The 10,210-nt window shown below is 30.9% G+C and overlaps 1 protein-coding gene across 1 annotated transcript in view; it reads left to right on the plus strand.

The window, feature by feature from the left end:
* The window catches only part of LOC119667450, a 13,874-nt gene that overhangs the window by 2,327 nt on the left and 1,337 nt on the right, over positions 1-10,210 (plus strand). The gene's annotated exons all lie outside the window — the stretch shown is intronic.

Below are 10,210 nucleotides of genomic sequence, written 5' to 3' on the forward strand. Positions count from 1 at the left end.
AATAACATGTTTTGGAAATTAAAAAATTTTACCTAGATAGAAAACACAAATATTTAAAATAAAAGATACAATTCATTCATATTGGCATCGTCTGCTAACGATAAATCATGCGTGCATTTAAACGATACTTACGCTTCCATTTCTCAAAATAAATGAAATTTTGCATGCCGACCAAATCCGACTGTATATGCAAAAACACGAGCGTGTTTGAAGAAATATCAAAATTTTTTGATTTTCGTCAACGCATTTCTTAAAATTTCAAATGCTACTATTGCACAAACAAATTTCGCATTTCACAAAGTAGGAGAAAAAAATCTCATGTGAGAGCGATTTTTTAGTATATTTGTTGTTTTATCTGGGGCGTGTTTAAAAAATTGCTAAAAAATTGTTTGTGTAATGGCAAGCGCGCGTTGACAACGAGCGTTGCTGTCTAATGGGCCCTTTAAAATATATGAAATTTTGTATACCGACAAAATCCGATTGTGTACGAAAAAGCACGAGCGTGTTTGAAGAAAAATCAAAATTTTTTTGATTTCTATCAATACTTTTTTAAAAATTCAAATGTTACTATTTACACAAACAAATTTGGCATTCCATAAAAATTGAGAAAAAATTTAAAAAAAAAATTTAATTTTTTTTTTAGTTTTAATTCAAATTAATCAATAAATTCTACTTAAACAATAAATATTTCCAGTGTGATATTTCTTTTAGAAGTAATTAAAAAAAATTAATTTATTAGGCGCCCATCACGTGCTCATATGCACCATAATACCATTAAATCAATTTTCAAAGAAAAATCATACAAAAATGTTTAATTTTTATTTCTAAAATAAATGTATATTAAATTAAACATAAAATATACCATTTTAAATTAGTTTTGCAACATCTCTATTTTTAAAATATGTATTTTAACTTAATAAAACATATATTGATGAATTAAAAAATTTATTACTTCCACACTAACAGAACTACCTACATAACTGCAGCACATAATTACACCTACCTTTTTTAGTGTTATTTATTATTTTGCTACAGTTGGAAAAATACTCTGGTAAGAAGGTAAGAAATGTTATAGGAAATAACCTGTAAATAATTCGATATGGAGTGTTTAGGTACCTCCATCTTATAAAGATACTGACATCCAATTTGGTATAAAATGTTAAGTAAGTCTGATAAGTCTTCAGTTTCTGGTTTGAAAGCGAACAAACAAGTTAGAACATTTAAATAATGGCAAAAGTTAGAATAAATAAAATGAATCTACGGTGATCGAATGATTTTAAATGTTTCAATCCGCTGAAGTTGAAAATGCATTCAAAAAAGGCTAAAAGAAAGCAAGTTTCAGATTATATCCTGCGTATGTTGCGGATGCCTACGACTATAAAAAATCTGGAGAAAAAATATGTAACAGTTGCCGACTCAAACTGGAGATGAGTGCCAAAAATAAAAAGAAGAATGAAGGAGGTATATCGGCAAACAATATCCAGCGAGGAAAAGATTCAACATGAAGTAGTAACAGTTCGGCTACATACGGAACTGAAATCAGAAAAAGTGCTCTTACTCCATTAAACAAAGCACTCTCTCTAATAAGCAATACCTCAATTACATCAAAAAAACTTAACAGCAATACAAAAATGAAAAAATAAAGAATATAACTGAAGCGATTAAACATAAAATTTGCAAAATTTCTCCCGATGAATCCAAAAATAGCCATGGAGAAGATGACCTTGCATGAATTTTAAAAAATCTACAGGAAGAATTCAATGGCACAGCAGATAGGACGATGAAAATAAAAATATTGAATGTGGTACATAATTGGTCTTTTCGAAAAATCACAACTCATTTCTCAAACGCTACAAAGCATATGATTTCTATAGCTAGTTTTAGAAAAAGGAATCTTAGAAGACCCAAATCCAAAAAGCCATCCATCGCTAGAAAAACATAAAACCGATGCTATTTTAAATTTTTACGGACACAAAAAACATACAAATGCAAAAACGACTTTCTAAGCAATATGAAGCATACTCTGTATAAAGAGTGTCTACACCACATGATTTGCTATTCTTCACGCACAGAATGTTTTCTAGGAATATGCGCCAAATGCCCTGGAACTGCAAATAGCAACAAACAACTTCTAGAGATCTTTGAAGACAATATAATAGAAACCGTTACATACAAACAATGGGTTCATGAAAAAAGAAGCACATTAAAAACTTTGACATCACCAATTGATAAATATTTGCAATCCTTAACAGACGGCTTAGATAAATTGCTGTTGCATTCCTTTATCGTTAAAAAACAGACAGAGCTTTTAAAGGATAAAAAAAAACAACTTATATTAGCAGTAAATGAATGTATCGTTTTGTGTGATATTTTCGAAAATTATGCTTTTGTTGTTCAAAACTCTGTTCGAGTTTTGCACTAGACTAATAACCAGGCAACAATTCATCAGTGTACCACTGCGATGAAAATAAAAAACTACAAATAAAAAAATTTGTATGCATATCTGACTGTTTACATCACAACACAACTGCTGTACATTTGTTCCAGAAATACGCTATCAAATTCATTAAAAAAATTATTTATTTTTCCGATGGATCGGGTTCACAATATAAAAATAAAAAAATTTTTATTAATTTAACTCATCACAAAGCGGACTTTGGTTTGGAAGCAGAATGGCACTTTTTTCCAACGCCACACGGCAAAGGACCATGCGACGGCTTAGCTGATACCTTAAAGAGGAATACTGCAAGAGCTAGCCTTCAACAAATAAATAATCCAATCCAAACACCAAAGGAATTATTTAACTGGGCTAAGGAATGTTTATCAAATATTGTGTGCCATTTCTCAACGTTAAAAGACTATGAAGTAGAAGAAAATAAGATTAAACACCGCTTTAAAGAAGCTACATCAGTCAAAGGCACATTAAAATATCACTGCTTTATTCCAAATTCCAAAAAAGTATTAATGGCAAAAATATTTTCTTCTTCAGACATTTCAGATTATGTATCAATAAAAACCATAAAAAAATATTTTGTTTTTAGGTTCTATAACATTTCTTACCAGTCCGGAGTATTTTCCCAACTGTAGCAAAATAATAAATAACACCAAAAACGGTAGGTGTAATTATGTGCTGCAGTTATGTAGGTAGTTCTGTTAGTGTGGAAGTAATAAATTTTTTAATTCATCAATATATGTTTTATTAAGTTAAAATACATATTTTAAAAATAGAGATGTTGCAAAACTAATTTAAAATGGTATATTTTATGTTTAATTTAATATACATTTATTTTAGAAATAAAAATTAAACATTTTTGTATGATTTTTCTTTGAAAATTGATTTAATGATATTATAGTGCATATGTGTTACTTCTAAAAGCAATATCATTAATAATTATAATATAATCATAATTATTTTCAAAGTAGAATTTATTGATTAATCTGAATTAAAACTAAAAAAAAAATTTGTGTGACATATTCCTGAAAAATATTTATTGAAAAAATGTGTGTTACGTTTGGAGTGATGTGAAGGATAAATTAATTTTTTAAAAGTACTTCTAATGACAATATCGTCATGAAATTTTTGATATTTATATAGAATTTTATTACTAATCGAAATCAAAAATATTGTATAAGAATATGCGTAGTATATTCTTTGAAAATTCATTCAATGGAAATGTAGTACGCATGTGCTTGATGTGTTTTGCGGGAGAAAAAAATATATTAAAAAATTTCAGAAAATAATAGGTTCCTGAAAATTTTTATTTCGCAGTAAAATTTAAAACTAAATCTAAATAAAATATAAAAAATGAAAATTTTGGAAAGCTTTCTTCATAAGGCCATTTTGTGGCCAATATCCGTCCGATTTGTAAAAGAATGACCCATATACGACCTGAAAGAGATGAAAGTGAAAACATCGTTTAATTGCATGCATGATCTTATTTAGTAGTATATCTTATGTAGTATATTTGTTTTCCTATTCTGGGGCGTGTTTAAAAAATTGACGACTAGTTTGATATGTATTAGCAAGCGACGACAACGACAACGATTTTTAACAACAATTGTTAACCTGTAATACGCGCTTTAAAAAATGATCGAAGCTTAATTTACAATTTGGTAGGGTGGTCGTAAGTGCTGTCTTCACTATTCTTGCTTTTAGTTGTGCTGCTGGTGATTGGTTCATCGGTGGCGTGTAGCAGGGCATTTGAAAAACTCTAGTGAGTAGATTTTACTCATAAATATTATCAATGGTGGTTTTTTTCATTGCTTGGCTTTATTTTAGCAAAATGGTCCACTTGAAGGGCAACTTCTGTCGGTTTTTTACAAAGCAGTGAGAGTAACGAAGAAGATTAAATGGAGAATGAAAGTGACAGTGATGATATAAAAGTTTTACCAATTGATGAAGATATTGAGCAATTTTAATGCAATGCTTTTGCTAAAAATAATTCCTTGCGAATAAGAAGCAAGCTCTTCGACATTTTTTTGTAAGGTGCCTAAATATCCTAAATATCATTAGGCAAAATTTTATATAAATAATGGATAGAGGAACTGAAAATACGTTTAGCTGGAAAACAGGACCAGTTGGATGCATTCACATTGCTGTCTTAGGGGTCCTTATGTATTTTCTATGCAGTGCAGAATATGGTTTCCATTAATTCATACCTCATTTACGCAAAAAAATTTTGTATGGAAGACACAGTGAACAGCATGTTCCATTATCAAGGACTCTAACCAACAATCTAATAAATCCCGATCTACAAAAAAGAGCTCAAGTACTTACAATAAACACGAAATTACGTTGTCTCTGTCTATTTATCGTTAACTATTAATCTTAAGTAATATTTGATTAAATTCATTTAAATGATTAATATTGATTCGAGTTTATCTTTAATTGTTAATCTTCATAAATATTTGAATAAAGTTATTTAAAATAATTATATTTGTTTGAGCTTATTTTATACATTTGGGGGCGCAATATAAAACTTAAAAAACTATCGTATTCTACAAAATCGGAAATTATAATTTTTTAAAACGGGATTAGAATTCGTGTGTAAAGGAAATTCATGACATCAAAAAATACAGTAAAAGGTTTATTTGACTTAGAGTAAAAATAAATCTGAAGATAGAGCAAAGTCGGCAAAATTAGAAGAAACAACTACCACACAAAATATGTATAACGGTTACAAGACATCAAAAACCAAAAAGGAGGACGCAATAAAAATGTAAGGTGACAGCAATATTGATGCGTTAGTAAATTCGCTTACTGAAAAATTCAAAAAAGAAGACAAAAGTTGTATGACCAGGGGAATAACGCCAGAAAATTTTAATAAAATTGTTCCTCGTTATAAAAGTAAAATGGTTTCAGTAGAAACTGCATAATTTTGAAAAGAATGCTAAAGCATATAAATTAAACAAGATACAAATGTTTTTCTGATGCTGAGTGTGCTCTCATGCTTAGTTCATCGTCGTAGTTCCTTTTGTTACCTTTGACTTTTTATTATGGTTCAAGCATTGTAATTTTTTGCAAGTTTTGGGATTTCATCAGTAAGCATACATTCTCTTAGCTTTTGATAATTGATGAAATATTTTGGACTCGCGGAGTGTTTGTGACTAAATACTAAGTATTGATAATTAACATGCTGTTTTTAATTACGATTAGAGTGCTGGTTGGATTCAAAACAAAACATGATGATATTTAATTGCAGATTTTACTTATGAAGCTTGTAAAAATCGATTAAATTTTTTGCTTCGGATAGTAATATTCGTGATATTGGAAGGAATTGTTTGAGTTTACAAATCTACTTTATTTTGCCATGATGTGTATCTGTGAGTACATTTGTGATTTCGGATTATGTATGTTGAGAATTTGATATCATTAATGTCAGGTCAACAGTAAAACAAAGTAGAAATTGTGTAACATGAATCTGCTTTGTTGCAGTTCCAATTTTGTCTTTTTTCTTTTTTTTTAATCCATTTATTTGATTGTATTATGTCAAATATGAATGACAATAAGTAATGTTTACTACGAGCAAAAAAAAGAAAGGCGTGTATGAACTATGCCCGATGAATACCGAAGGAACGTGTGTGAAGAAATGATTTTTGAGTATGGAAACGACTCTACATTCATGAAACGCATCATAACAGGTGATGAGACATGGGTTTATGAGTATGAAGTCGAAACCAGTAAATACGAGCGAATGGCGCTTCGAAATCGACCCAAAACCCAAAAAACCGCGCAAAAGTCGCTCGAAAATTAAAGTTATGCTCACTGTTCGACTACCGCGGTGTTGTTCATTACGAATTTTTGCCAGAGGGTCATACCATGAATAAAGAATATTACCTCGGCGTTATGCGGCAATGCGGCATTTGCATAAGTCCATCCGTAAGAAAAGACCAGATTTATGGAAAGCCAACAATTGCATTCTTCACCACGACAGTGCTCCATCGCACACGATTCTTGTTGTACGCGATTTTTTGACCAAACACGGCACCATTGTCATCGCTCAGGCACCATATTCGCCAGATCTGGCGCCGTGCGACTTTTTTCTGTTCCCGAAACTCAAATTGCCCCTTCGTGGTAAGCGTTTTGAGTCGATTGAATCGGTAAAAGAAAATTCGCTAAAAGGACTAAAAACCATACCTGCACGGGCCTACGAAAAGTGTATGGAAGATTGGGTTAAGCGTTGGCATTTTGTGTATCGCTTCAGAATGAGCATATTTTGAAGGAGATAAAATAAATTTGGAGTAAAATTTAAATTTGTGTGTTTTATTTACAAAATCAGGGTACTTTTTGAGCAGATAAGTGCATTTGTGATCATGCGAAGTGTTTTAGATTGGAACCGCTAGATACTTGCCAGATTTGAGTTTGCTGCAGTACCCCATAATTGAACTCCATCGCTACTCTAATAAAACCCAGTTTTGTATATTAGCAGCTTATTCTCGAGTGACAGTTTATAATTTCGACTGAGGACCTTTACCCTATTTGAATATATGTGTTCTCCAGGTCAGTTGAGTATCCAGATGTATTCCCAAATATTTCTACAGCTTGCGGTAATTGGGTATTGTTTATTAAAACAGCCGGGCAGGTAGAACGTTTTACAAGTTTCTACAGCTTGCGGTAATTGGGTATTGTTGATTAAAACAGCCGGGCAGGTAAAACGTTTTATAGTAGTAGATGTTACCTAGATGGATTTTGTTTCATTTCATTTGATAGACAAATTTTTATTCAGAGGGGAACATTATTAACAAACTAGAGTGTCAACTGATAAAACAGCTGGACCACAGTATATAAAAGATAAAGTATTGATTTCATTATGCTACCTTAAGCTACTCCTGCTCTCATATCATGAAGTTCTGTAGTTTGACGTTTAATGAAAAAATGCCTTGCCAAGAGGTATATTTTAATAATAACGATCAAAAAATTTAACATAACGATGAAAAAATTTAGGGGTAGATTCAGTTGTTTGAATAGAAGGCCCTCATTCCATACTTTATCAAATGTTTGTAAAATATTTATAAATATCGCAGTGCAACATTTCTTACCATCTATCGCGCTATGAATATGTTTAACAAGTCTATGAATTCGTGCTATTGTGTTATTTTTTTGCCAAAATCTGAATTGATGGTCAGGGATGAATCTGTTTTGTTGAATAAATGTAAGGCTTTAGGAACAAGATTTCCATAACTCTCGATAGGATCGGAAGTAAACTTATTGGGCGATATGATTTGACATTTATTGGGATTTTCCCTGGTTTGAATATCATGTAGATTTGCGCTATCTCCTACTGTGGCGGAACAAACTCCTTTGTTAATACGACGTTAAGTAAATGAGTAAGAAATACAAATCCTTTTCGTAGTAGCTGCTGCAGAGCCATGTCTGTGCTTAAATTGTAGCCTGGAGTCTTTTTTTACTTTTAACTTCGCTATTTCGTCCATAACTTCCTTTTAGAATACTTTCTTGTTTATACCTTTGGAGGTATAAGAATTTAACGAATTTGAATAAATTGTAAACTTTACAATTACTACCAAAGTTTTTTCAAATCACACTTTTCTTTGATTAGGTGTCGAATGTTAAAAGGTTGTTCTTACTAACTAATTTTAGAAAACGGTGGAGTTGGTTCCTAGGCTGACATTTGGACCCATTAGTTGAAATGTTCTACTGCTTCAGCAACATCAGATTCAGTTACCAACCAAACTTCAGTATTTACACCAACTGCAATTAGCTACCGATAACTGATCCACTCAGTATTTTGGTTATGAAGAATACATTTTTAAAGAATAATTGGGCAAGAGTCTTTAAGGATAATAATTATTTACGTGTGGTCAGATGAGAAGTTCATTAGAATTGCAGGTAGTTTGTTTGGTACATATCCTTCTCGATACTGCAAAATCAATTAAGTCAGGTAATTTTCTTCTATTCATTGTCCAGTGATTAATTTAAGTAAAAAATTAATTTACTCGAAAAGTTGTCGTATTTTTGAAGACATTAGGCGGGAGCTCCATGTCAAGTCTTTGGCATTAAAATCTTGACAGTATCCTTTTGTATGTCTATATTGCTGACAGGTCTCACATTGAGGAATTTCGCGTTCTGGGTGAGGTGGTTCGAATATTACATTAGTGTACAAAAGTTTGATAATCGAGTAAATATCTTTATAGTTAAAGTTTAGAGCAGTTCTATAATGAACATGGGACGAGGAGAGGTTCTTATGACTCTCTACGTTTAATGTTCCAAACATTTACAGCTTGATCCACGAGCGTATTTTTGATATCATCAATATCGATTGAATGCTGCAAATTTTACAATATAACTCTAAAGCTACGCTCAGTTGTTGGTTTGTAAGTGTAGAATTATGTATTTTTGAGCTCTAACTGCTTTACAATCCTTACGTAAAATTCAGATATAGAAATTTGAACCCTTGCTTGATTTGGATTTAGCACTTTCAAATTGAACTGATTAGGTGCATGTTCATGTAGTACATTTATAAGAGGCTTGAAGCAATGTATCTTATCAATTAATATTGGTGGAGATTTCAGTATTTTTGATGGTTTATCATTATTTTTTTATGGTTCTTCAATTTTTTTAGGATCATCTACCCGCATGTCTGCGTATCAGTTTGGTTTGATAGCTATATATAACCAGTATGGCACCATCTGGATTTGTTTCAACAAATTTTGGTTCTGCAATAATTCGTGTGTGTTTAAAATAAGTAGTTAAAATAAAACATAATTGGAACATAATTGCTTGGTGGCTATAGTTCTATTTTAGTTCGATATAGAATAAATTTATAATGCACAATGATTTTCCATTCCTCTGTTGATATTTTTATGAAACCCCAAGTGTTTTTACGTTCTCTGGGTCCCCCAATATCAGCAAAATAATAGGAATTAACTCAAATCTGATCCCAATCGTTTGTGAGGTATTTTGTCCTGGTTTGTGTCCTGACGTTATGTCTTAGAATAGGCTCTTGAATGACTACATAATAGTTGCTGGTCATTAAAAGTAGATTACTCATCGCATGGAAAAAGTTGCGATAGTCTCGTTAACGAAATATACGATCCTTTATATTTATTTGAAATGCCTAAAGCGGCCATTTTAATATTAGAGCATTGTCCTTTATACAACAACAACTGTACCATCTTCTATGTTTGGACTTGTAAAGTTAAGTATTGCTTCAATTTCAATGTATCACAGTCGCAACATCTTCTTAAATAAACAGGGACCGAAAATAACAGCTACTTCAAAATTTTTTATGAAAAAAAGTAGCAGCAAAAACTTGTCTAAACTCATATTTAAGTATATATTTATCATTCTTACAACTTTTATCCTTAGTATTATGCTTACTATTATGCTGTTATTTTTGCGTTACAAATACAAAAATATGAATTTTTTTTTTTTCAATTTATAAATTATTTATTGAATCTTTCTAAAAATGAAACTAGCAAAAAGTGGATCAAATCTTGAAACTCTAAATTTATTTTTTCCTTAAACTATTGCTTTGTAAAAAACTATTGAGGCATTGAATTATTTATAATAAAATCAGACTGAAAATCAAAATTAAAATTAAAATTGTGATTAAAACTAAAAACTAAAATTGAATTATTATATATGTTTTATATTATGTAAAAAGAAATAAGTTTACTTGCGTCATTGTCTACGATCAATGTAATTGTTTATTTTCATAGAAAATTTTAAAGCAATAAAAAAAACTGTGGC

The sequence above is a fragment of the Teleopsis dalmanni genome, chromosome 1 (genome assembly GCF_002237135.1).
Source record: "Teleopsis dalmanni isolate 2A chromosome 1, ASM223713v2, whole genome shotgun sequence".
NCBI classification, from domain to species: domain Eukaryota; kingdom Metazoa; phylum Arthropoda; class Insecta; order Diptera; family Diopsidae; genus Teleopsis; species Teleopsis dalmanni.